Source organism: Hakea prostrata, chromosome 11 (assembly GCF_041222555.1).
Source record: "Hakea prostrata isolate BN-2017 chromosome 11, UWA_Hpros_2, whole genome shotgun sequence".
Classification (NCBI taxonomy): Eukaryota; Viridiplantae; Streptophyta; class Magnoliopsida; order Proteales; family Proteaceae; genus Hakea; species Hakea prostrata.
In genome coordinates, this window is record NC_142610.1 from 13,171,716 (window position 1) to 13,184,119 (window position 12,404).

The 12,404-nt window shown below is 40.4% G+C and overlaps 2 pseudogenes; one reads left to right on the top strand and one right to left on the bottom strand.

Moving 5' to 3' along the window:
* The first annotated feature begins 5,247 nt into the window (after nt 1–5,247).
* LOC149000171 (hydroquinone glucosyltransferase pseudogene) lies at nt 5,248–6,669 on the top strand (annotated as a pseudogene).
* Nucleotides 6,670–10,984: 4,315 nt separating this feature from the next.
* Nucleotides 10,985–12,404, bottom strand: LOC149000172 (hydroquinone glucosyltransferase pseudogene; annotated as a pseudogene).

The window sequence follows — 12,404 nt, forward strand, 5'->3', positions numbered from 1 at the left end:
TTTACATAAGTGAGTGTGTTTATAGAAATCTAGTGGATGTTTCCTTCCTTTGCCTTAGATCTCCCTTCCATCTTTTTTCCACACGACATTTGGGTTGTGGAAATACTTCACTTTTTTTGTGATTGTGGAATCATCCCGATAAAGATTTGGTGGTGGAACAAGAACGTTGATTCAGATTTACTTCCGCTGTGAATACTTCACAAAAAGGAAAGCGAATCCAGGTAAGGAATCTTTCCCCCTTCAATTAATTGAATTGAACTAATTGGAATATCACCAACACATACCATTGTTAAAGTACAAACTAAAGGACTTGGAACACCATGTATAGCCATCACAACAAACACCAAGTTAGTCTCTATCCATAACTTTCGACCGCATAAAGAACGAACTGCTGCCATACAATCATCGGTTTGCATTGACCTATCCTTTCAGACAAAATAACATATGCATCCATTGCTCCACCTGAGAAACAACCAAAGAGAGCCACTAATACACAAAGAAGTTATGAATCGTCATAACTTGAGATAACCAACTCCACTCTGGCAGCTTGGGAAAGCAACTTCCCTTCCTTGCAGTCGAGCCTTGATGTGATCCATGATTGGCAAGAACCTCTCCTTAGTTGCCCTGCAGTAAAAAGGTCAACTTCTATCACTTCATTTATTAATTTTAAAATCTTATTTTATAACATATTACATCAATATGGATAACTGTATGTACACAATTGTCCGGGTACACTTTTCCAATAACTTTTGGCCAATAAATATCTAAACATAGAGATGGCATGCATCATCAGTGCACCCTCCGGAGGTGCGTTCCTCACTGCAAGTAGCGACATCCACTGATACCAGTCAATCAACTACAATTGTTGAAGAAAATAATAAACAACCTTATCAATACCTTTAATTTGTATTAAAAAAAAGGGGGGGGGGGGTTAGGGATCGAAGCTTTAATGCAATAACTCTAATTAGTTAGGTTAGAGAATACATGATTTGGAATGGTAGTAACAAAAAGAAGAATACAGAAGATTGCAAAAGCATAGTTTTCACCGCATTGAATTTTTCTGATAAACTTGAATAGTTTGATGAAAATTAGACTTGAAGCCTGTCCTTTCCATAGGGCTGGCAGATGAAGAATTCTAAAGTGATTCTATTACTACAAAGCATATTAAATGGATGAGATAACTTAAGCTGAAGTCAACATGAGAATTGAGTAGAAAAACGGCAGCAAAAATTAGCCGGAAATCAGCTATTTAGGATGCACACAGCACACTTACTGCCCCTATTTCGTTGGAAAATGTTACATGGAAAGATTGTTGTTGATGCAATAGTGAAGTCTTCTCGATGTTGGAAGGAAGTTCTATTTCACCTCCTGTTATTACGTCTCTTTGCAAAACAATGTTGGTCACGTTTTGCCTCTTGCTTCGGTATTCAGTTGGAGAATAAAGACTCCATTCAAGACTCGATATCCTGGTGGCTGAATCAATCTAAAAAGGTGTGGTTTGGGTAACGCTTGGTTGAATGGATATGTGTTGGTTCTCTGTTACATTTGGATGCTTCGGAATCTGAAACGATTTGAGGATTGTCCTCTCGTTTGCGGGAATAGGTTATGTTCCAAGTGTTTAGGGACATGAGGCAACAAGTCTATTCACTTCATGGTAGGCATTTGACACAAAATATGTTGCTGCACTCTCGCTCTTTGGGATTGAGAGTGCAGACCAGTGATGTTGTAGAATCATAGGAGGTGTTTTGGAATGCTCCAGGGTTGGGTTAAACTAAACATGGGTGGCAGCTCTTTAGGCAACCTTGGAAAGGTAAGAGCAGGAGGGCTGTTTAGGGACGACATGGCAAGGGCTCCAAGGTCTTTCTAAGTGTTCTTGGGGGTGAAATCCAACTTTGACGCATTATTATATGGGTTGGAGTGGGTTTGTAAACTGAGCTTCACCTGACTTTGGGTTAAATATGATTCTGTGATGGTGGTATTTCTGATCCAATGGAGGTGCATTCCATAGTGTGTTCCTCAAAGATGGAGAGGGATTGGGGATTTTTTGGATGAAATTGAGTGGAAGATCCCTCATTGTCATATAGAGACAAACACTGCAGCAAACTTCCTGGCTGGTTCTGCGGCAAAGACTTCAAATTTCAGATGTAAATTCCCCTTGGTCGGCAATCATCAATAGTGAATTAGATTGGGATGCCTCTGGTTGTCCTTACAATTGATTTTAATTGATGTGTGTATGCGCGGATTTTATATTTGAGGAACCTGTGAGGTTGGGTGTTTTATAGGCAACTATTGATGTTGGAATGAGAGTTTTTAATTACTTATAACTTGTGTATCATATTATAGTTGTAAATATCTTTCCCTTTTTAATACAAATGACATTTTAGTAATTAAAAACATTTGCATGAAATATTCAAAATTACAGGCACATATTAAATGCATGAGGTATTTAAAATTATATGAATTAAATGGTATATTAATTAATTAATTAATTAATGTGGAAGCATATTAAATGCATGATATATATATATATATATATATATATATATATATATATATATATATATATATATATATATATATATATATAGCCTTCATCCAATCCATAGTTATTGGCATCTTGGCCCCCTAAGGTGTGCTACACGGTTCACCAAAAAACCTTACGTGCACAAATGGTTCAATTAAGCAAAATACATCATTAAGGATGTGTTGACACAAATAGACCGATTCTGTAGGAACAACACCAAACTTAGCATTATCAAAATGTATTGCAATCCATGTGTAACCGCGTGATGTCCCTTATACAATAAGCTTCTACCATTATTGCACATTGGAATACGAAATGGACGGGAGACTGCTTCCACCAACTCTCCTATTGATGTCAGCAATGCAAAAACCGAGTCCTCCATTTGAGCTTCATGGCACAAAACTTGCATCACACCAGATTAGCACTACCAGATCCTCCAACTGATTCCCAAATGGTTTTACATTAACTCCATCTTGGCCACATTCGTCAAGTACATCATCCTACAGCTGTAGGGAACCATCATCCTCTATTGGAGCTTCACTTCAGTGCTAAATGCGCAGCACCATGAAGTCAACGGTCGAGAACCATCCATTTTAGTTTATGCACACATCAAAATGTACGGTTGAGATTAAAATTTCGGTCAAGATTTCGGTCTCGACCGTCGGCTTCACATGTTGTGCATTAAATACTTAGCACTGAAGTCATACTTAGATTATATGAGATTGCCCTGAATCAATGGGTCTTCCATGGCATATCTATCCGCCATGTCATGTTATCTTGATCAATGAAATCTGAAAAAGAAAACTGTGGGGAAGGGAATTGTAATGATTTTGCAGGAACCATACCATACTCACACGGCACCCAATTTTCGTTCCATGGACAGATTAGATGTCCCCTTTCCACAGTCCATCCTAACCCTTTTTTAAGAGCCTCCAAACCCCACAGAGTAGTTTTCCAGCCCCAGCTAGGCTAATGACTTACCTGTGCCTCCAAGAAAGAACATTGTGGGAAATAAACTCATTTAATAAAGGTAGAGAAGAAGGAATCAGGTTGGGACCAAATGCAACAAACAAAGCTTGATTATGGAGCGTTGAGTTTTGAAAACCTAGTCCTCCATTTTCCTTTGATCTACATAGTTTTTCCCAATTTAATGAATCTGCCGATGCCCTTCACTGGATCCCTAGAAAAAATTTGATGTGGCTTATTGAATATATATATATATATATATCATACCAAGATGAGTGAAGCCAAGATTATGGCTTCTCCTATAGCCTCTAGAGTTTTGCTTTATGTTTCTGATGGTACACCCTTAGGGGATGGGACAAAGTATCGACATACCATAAGAACTCTTCAATACCTTGCCAATACTTTGCCTAGATATTGCTTTTGCAGTTAATTAGAACTCTTCAATACCTTGCCAATACTTTGTCTAGATATTGCTTTTGCCAATACTTTGTCTAGATATTGCTTTTTGCAGTTAATTATGTCTCCCAGTTTATACATTTTCCTCTGGATGATCATTGGAATGTTGTAAAGCGAATTTTGCACTATCTATAGGGAACTTTTGAGACTTTTTCTTTCAAGAAAGTCTTCCTTACTCAAGCTGGATATTTTGACGTAGATTGGACTGGTGCCCCCAATGGTGATCATTCTACTACTGGTTGGCACCAATGGTGATCATTCTACTACTGGTTTCATATCTCACTTGGAATTAAACCATCTGATTGCATGGTATTCTCACAAGCAACAGACTCTCTCTTGTTTTTCCGCTAAGGCTGAGTATCATGCCATAGCTTCTGTTGCTACTGAATTAGTTTGGGTTCGAATAAGGTGAGATCGGTGTCTTTTTACTAGCTGCTCCTATATGACAACAAATCCGATTTTTCATGCTCGTACCAAATATGTAGAGATCAACTTTCATTTTGTTCGCGACTTAGTTGTTTCTCGCCAATTTTGGTTTGTTATATTCCTACTATTATTATCTAGCTGAGTTGCTTACCAAGCTTCACACTTGGTCTTCATAGAAAAAATTACGTCAATATTGTTACGTTGGGATAAATTCCATAGCATTTGAACTGTGCCTCCAAGGTCCCTTATAGTCCAACTTAATATTTTCATGTCTACCCGTGAGCCTTCAGCACCCATGCACGGGTGGAGATTCATAAAATGAGGGAGGAAGAGCAGCAGTATTTTCAGAGTCAATCGCTTCCACTGAGAGCCTGCTGCATTTATTTGCTTCACTGTGCACAGATTGCAGTAAAGCAGTTGCAGAGGAGAGAGGTATAATCAGCCACGGCTGTGGATGCATGAGCATGCATTCGGCCAAAGGACGGTGGGGGCGACACCGGGGGTGAGTCGGTTATCACAATTCCCTTACCGTTTGCCATTCGTTCACTGTGCAGAGAAGAGACAAGACGGTGCAGAAGAGAGCCACTGTAGGCAGAGAGAAAATGACAGAAAGTTGGAACTTGGAAGGAGAAATGAGAAAAGTGTAGGAAAGCAAAACAATAAAGTCTTGGAAGTGGTTTCCTTCACGCAACATGGCGGAGAAAGCGGAGAAAACTACACGGTGAAATCCAAAGTACAACTTCGCATGAAATAATCAAGATTATGAGAATAGGTATAATAATTGTGCAATTAATTAAAAAGTCTTGAGTTATATATTAACCAGCTTTACCTGTAAATCTCTCATCACAACAATACCTGTTCCAATTTTGATCACCATGGGCGAAGAAGCAAAAGAAGCTACTCACATTGTCATTCTACCTTCGCCAGGGATGGGTCACCTTATCCCAATGGCCGAGTTCGCAAAACGACTCGTGCTCTATCACAACTTCTCAGTTACCTTCACTATCCCAAGTGATGGTCCTCTAACCAAAGCCCAGAAAGAAGTCTTGAATTCCCTCCCCAGAACCATTAATTCTGTGTTGCTCCCATCTGTTAATCTTGATGATCTCTCCTCTGATGCACCTCTCGAAGTTCGCATTCGTCTCATCGTGACTCGTTCTCTTCCCTCTCTTCGGAATGTACTCAAGGACCTAACTATGATCACGTCTCCTCTTTCTGCCCTAGTTGTTGATCCATTTGGCATTGATGCATTTAAAGTCGCCAAGGAACTCAAGGTTTTGTCTTACCTTTTCTATTTATCTTCAGCCATGTCACTGTGGTTGTTCTTTTATTTGCCAAAGCTAGATGAGATGTATTCTTGTGAGTATAGAGATCTACCAGAACTGGTGAAATTGCCCGGGTGTGTACCTGTTCATGGAAGTGATCTGTTTCAGGCAATTCAGGTTCGGGAGAATGAGGCCTATTCATGCTTTCTTGACCTCTCTAAAGGTAGCGTATTTGCTGATGGTGTTCTACTGAATAGCTTCGTGGATTTGGAACCGGGTGCTATCAGGGCTTTGATGGAAGGTGGAGACTTGTGCAAACCACAGGTCTACCCAGTTGGGCCGCTCACCGGTTCAGGAGATGAGGGTGATGTAAATGAATGCCTCAAATGGTTGGATGATCAACCGTATAAGTCTGTTTTGTTTGTTTCGTTTGGGAGTGGAGGAGTTTTGTCACCAGAGCAGCTAAATGAATTGGCTGTAGGATTGGAGGAAAGTGAACAAAGATTTCTATGGGTTATTAGAAGCCCAACTCGTAAATCTGTGAATGCCAACTTCTTTGATGCCCAGAGCATTGAAGATCCATTTTCACATCTACCAGAAGGGTTCTTGGAGAGGACCAAAGGAAGAGGGCTTGTAGTGCCTTCATGGGCTCCTCAGATTCAAGTGCTAAGCCATGGTTCTACTGGAGGGTTCTTGACTCATTGTGGGTGGAATTCAGCCTTAGAGAGTATTGTTCATGGTGTGCCTCTGATTGCTTGGCCACTCTATGCAGATCAGAGGATGAATTCGGTGATGCTAGTGGAAGACAAGAAGGTGGCACTGAGGCCTAAAGAGAGAGAAGATGGAATAATTGTGAGAGAAGAGATTGCCAAGATTGTGAGGAACCTAATGGATGGAGAAGAAGGGGAGAGAGTAAGAAGTCGGATGAAGGAGCTCAAGGATGCGGCAGCAAGGGTGTTAAGCGAAGAAGGTTCTTCAACACTGTCACTCTCTGAAGTGGCACAAAAATCCAGGGCTGATTTAACATTGTAGCATGTAATGTTTCTCCTCCATTATGTTGAAGAGTGAAGTCTGGTGTTTATCTTGTGAAGCTAAGGTAGAGCTTTAAGATTCACATTATTGACACCTCTGTAGTATATATGATGTTTAAATGAGCCTTGCAATTGTTGGTGTCTGATACAAAAATAATTTACTAAGAACAAAAAAATTAAATAAGGTGTAGAAAAGGTACAGTAATTCGGTATGGTAACGCTACACGTCTTACATTAATTGGTCGTTAATTATTAGCAAAAATTTCCGACGAAACTTGGAACCATTTATTTTTTCAGGATATAAGCATCACAATTCGTCAAGAACAAAGGAAATTTGAATCAGATATCCATCTTGCCACATTATGAATAATCACTATAAGATCAGGACTCCTAAACAAAGGGCTTGGTTCCTGTGGCAATGGGCACTAAAGAACCATAACCTAGGAGTGAAGGATGAATCATCATAGATGATTAAACCAATTACTTCTATTTTATTTTTGTTAATTCTCTTGTATGATTGGAGTAAATTATCTTTTTGTTACCTTCTTGTGGGAAGAAATTACTGATCTTTGTAGAAATGAATCTAGTTGGAAGGTGAAAAATATACTTAACCTTATATTACATGTATAATGACTTGCTATAGTATTATCTTGTGATTATGTCTTCTATCTTTCAATATTCTTTGAATGGTGATATGAGAATGTATGAGATGGATGAGGTAAATAGGGTAGCTTGCTTCTCTTCTCCTAGGCTACCTGCACATGTTATTCGTGAAGAAAAGGCAGCGATCTGGATTGAGTTTTTTTTTATTTATTTATTTTTTTGATATGAAAATATATAGATGATGTTGAATTAAATTACTCCTTTTATTTTATTTTGCTTACTAGGGTTGTGGGTTCACCCTAGTGACCTTATATGATTGTTTAGATTGTGATTGGGGAATGAGAAATGTCTTTTTGACGTTTCCGTCATTGGACACCAGTGGGTGTGGTATGGGATGCATTCCTATGGTGCCCTTGGTGCTTTCTTTGATTATGGTTGACATACCTAGGACATGTCAAAAAATGTTTGGTTATGTGACCTCATAAGTACTATTACCATTTCGGCAGGGGTATTCAAGCCAGTTAACCCGTGATGTTAGTGGATGGATCATGTGTGTTAAGCAGTCTCACTATCATCATAGAGAGGTAGAGTTATTGCATATAATAGATAAGGACTCCTGGGCGCTCAAGACCGATAACCAACCCTTGAGAGGACATGGAGAACATCTTGTCCATTATATGTGGACGACCGTTGGGTTAAGGAATGGGATCCAACAGATGCCTCCCGTTGAGGATTCCATTCATAGGTGGAAAAGGATACTGAACCGAGTTGGTTGATGCCATAGGGGAAGTATCCGGACCATATGTAGTACGAGATCGTATGACTTTGCATTGGGCCTAGGATTATCCTTGACAAGCGCTAGTCTTATACCAATGGTGATGTGAGAGAGTGGTGACCTAATCCCCAACCATGGCTTGACAGAACTTTACCGAAAAACCGCGGAGAACCCAACAGACGTGCTTGAGTGCCGTGAGGGAAGAGTGACTGAGACCGCTCAAAGAAGACTGGTGTATGACTCAATGCATGTCTACCATAGAGACATCATGATAGAGTTATAGAGTTATGAGCATAATATTATAATCATTCATATATCATATCATTATCATTAATTACATTATCGATATTCATGTTAGATGTGTGGTGTGAAATCTTGTAAATGAATGCATGATATGATGTTGAGTTGACATCACTGAGTTCTGTTGAACTCACTCATTTTTATATATATTTTTCTATTAGATTATATTGCATGTTATGAGGACTTTTTCCAAATGAAGGATTCATTGTCGACATATCTTCTTGAAAGAGTGACAAAAAAAGAAGTGGACACGCATGGAGTTTCATGTCTATGTTAAGACTGTCCTTATGTGATTGGATTCCATTAGAGAATTAGTTTAATTTATTTTTCTGCTACGAATAAAACTATTATCTTTTCTTTTCAAAACTCTGATGTTTTATTTATTTTTATTTGAAGTAGTGAATGATTGTAATCATTATTTCAGATTTGATAACTTTATTTGAGAAACTTGATTTATTCTTGTCCGTTTGATTTTATTATATCACATGTTGTATGGAATTGTCACTGAATTAACTTAGGTCTTGCAATGTATCACCCCCATGGGTATTCGGGTATATGACCAAATCCGGCTGAGTGGTGTATCACAGGGTGGGGTGTGATATTGGGACCATTGAGATGGTAGAGTAGGAGCAGGTGGCAGGTGTGCAAGGCGTTCAGTAGGCTGTCCGGTATTGTCCCTAACCCCCCGGTGAGAATTAGGGTTTGGATGGCCCAAGGGGTGACTTGCCAAGTTGGCGGTGATTCTGTTTCTAACATTGTGATAGGAAGGGGGTGTGAACAATGGAGTACAAAGTTTCTTCTAATAATCGGCCCAGAGGTGGAGTACCCGAGAATGATTCCCAAATGTTGGGCGAGAGGCTTGGGGGCATTGAATAACAGAACGACAACCATGTTGGGATTGGTGAGGGTGTCACAACCAAAAAAGAGGCTCACAACGACGGTCATTGTGACTGATAAGACCACAAAAGTAGTAAAAGTGTAGAACTGTGGTAGTCTCGTATCTAATTTCAATATTGCAAATATAACCACAACGACCTATGAGAGGGATAGTGACTATGAGAGGTTGAGTGATGTTGATCTAGTGCGGCATCGAATATAGTTTACTGGAACACCAAACTGGGATCCACGAATGAGCATTACTTTGGTGACAAGTCCCATCTTGTTAGCTAGTTTAACAATGAACTCCACATAAAGGAAACCCGTAGGAATATGGTGGAGTTGTATCCAGAAAGTCGTGGTATCATTTGGGAGAGAAATGTTACCTTTCCATTGCCCCAAGACAAGGAGATTTCCGGCTACAAGCCAATTGCTCTTCTTCAAGAATGTTTAGCATATCCATCTCATGCTAGAAGTGGAATAAGAAGCGGTGGTGTTGCAGAGGAGGGACGTCATGTACACCGAACTGGGTGTTCTAGGCTTGTATCAGAGCTCTAATGACAACTTGTTGGCGGTAAGGTTTACTAACAATAACGTTACCCAAAAGGATTGGAGAAGGTCCGTGAGTTTCAAGCTCATCAAGTTCATCGTCAACTGAGACGGCATTGTCATCATCTGGTGGTTCAGGGAAGTGAGGAGGGCTAGGAGACAGTGGGGGTATACGGTGAGGCATGGTGAGAAATAGAGCTAAAACAATGTAGGTTTCAGGGAGAGGAAACAAGGTGAGTAAACAGGGGAAAGTAGAGGTTTCAAGGAGAGGGTGCAAGGGAAAGGCTGAGAGGGAGCAAGGGAGGAAAAAACAGAATGAGCTAGAGAGCTAGCAAGTGAACCGAAAGAAAACACGCCAAAGCAACAGAGCTTGAAATCAACTTCAACACATCAAATGGAACCCACCAGTTTAAGGATGGGCCAAATAATCCTTGATGGCTGCTATTATCTCAATCAAAATAAGGCAGGCTGGGGAGGCGTTGCTCGAAATTCTAGTAGACAACTCATTTTCTGCTTTGGTAAGTACTATAGAACTACAACAACTAGGGTGGCGGAGGCTTTGGCAAAATGTGAAGCAATTTTATGGGAGAAGGGCCAAAGATTATTTTGGAGGGTGACAACCTCAGGGTCATTCGGTTTCTTAAAATTAAAACAACGAACCAGGTTGGAGAATCAAATTCGCAATTGAAGACATCATACATCTTTCTCATTCCTTTGAACCCATTTGCTTCCAACATACCTTCAAGGAGGCCAATAATGTGGCAGACACTTGGTAAAACAAGCTACAAGAACAAGCCACTTTTTTTTTCTTGAGGTCACCCCCACCCACTAGCAGGGTAGATGATCTAAATTTTGTCCCCACACTTCCGTGTTAAATCATTGAAATGTTGCCATGAAACACAAAGAAAGACGAATAGAATGAAACTCCCTACCAACTACTTTGGTAATTGAATGGCCTAAACTCAGGTTTAGACAACTTCAAGCCAAAACCAAATATAGATCCACATGTAAAATGCAGAGACATAGTAATTGCACCACAGAACGATCTGAACTCCAAAAAAAAAAAAAAACACACTTTTGTATTACTTGCTAGTTTGCTAAGACCAATATTGGTGTTATTCATGATATGAAGTCTGATCATATCTTATTGTTAAAGAGATTTAGTCTTCACCACAGAGACATAGGTCCAAACTCCACAATAACACAATGGTGACTAGGTTCTCCAGTTTTGTGCCACATCCGAGAATGACAGTGTTGAAGAACCTTCTTTACTTAACGACCTCCCTGCTGCGTCCTTGAGCTCCCTCATCCTGTTTCTTACTCTCTGCCCTTCTTCTCCATCCATTAGGCTTCTCACAACCTTGGCAATCTCTTCACTCCCAATAACTCCATCGTCTCTCTCTTTAGGCCTTCAGTGCCACCTTTATGTCCTCCACTAGCATCACAGCATTCATTTTTTGCTCTGCAAAGAGTGGCCAAGCAATCAAGGGCACACCATGGACAATGCTCTCCAAAGTTGAGTTCCACCCACAGTGAGTCAAGAACCCTCCAGTGGAACCATGGCGAAGCACTTGAACTTGAGGAGCCCACGAGGAAAGCACAAACCCTCTTCCTTTGGTCCTTTCCAAGAACCCTTCTGGTAAGTGCAAAAACGGATCCTCAATGCTTTGGGAATCAAAGAAGTTAGCATTCACAGATTTACGACTCGGACTTCTGATAACCCATAGAAATCTTTGCTCACTTTGCTGCAATCCTGTGGCCAATTCAGTTAGTTGCTCTGGTGTCAAAACTCCTGCACTTCCGAACGAAACAAACAGAACAGACTCATCTGGTTGATCATCCAACCAATTCAGGCATTCATGTACATCACCCTCATTTCCTGAACCGGTCCTTATGAGTGGTCCAACCGGATAGACCCGTGGTGTGGAGAGCTCTGCACCTTCCATAAAAGCCTTGATTGCACCCGGTTCCAAATCCATGAAGCTATTCAATAAAACACCATCAGCCTCTATGACATGTTTACAGAGGCTTAGAAGAAAGGAATAGGATTCATTTATTCGATCCTGAATTGATTCAAATAAATCACTTCCATGAACCGGTACACACCCAGGCAATTTCACCGGTTCAGGTAGTTCCCTATACTCACAAGAACACATCTCATCTAACTTTGGCAAATAGAAGTACAACCACAACGACATAGCCGTAGAAGGAAAGAAAAGGTAAGACAAGATCTTGAACTCTTTGGCCACTACGAATGCGTCAATGCCAAAGAGATCAACAACTAATGCAGAGAGACGAGAAGTGATACTAGGCTCCTTCAGTACCTCACGAAGAAAGGGAAGAGAACGACAATGGATGTGACGGATACGGATTTCATGAGGTACTTCTGAAGAAATGTCATCAAGATTAACAGGTGGGAGCAACACTGAGTGTATGGTTTTGGGAAGGGAATCTAAGACTTCTTTCTGGGCTCTGGGAAGAGGACCTTCACGAGGAATAACGAAGGTTACTGAGAAGTACTGGTGATAGAGAACAATTCGCTTTGCAATCTCAGCCATTGGAATAAGGTGACCCATCCCTGGTGAGGGTAGAATGACTATGTGATGAGTAGTTTCTTTCGCTTCTTCTCCCAT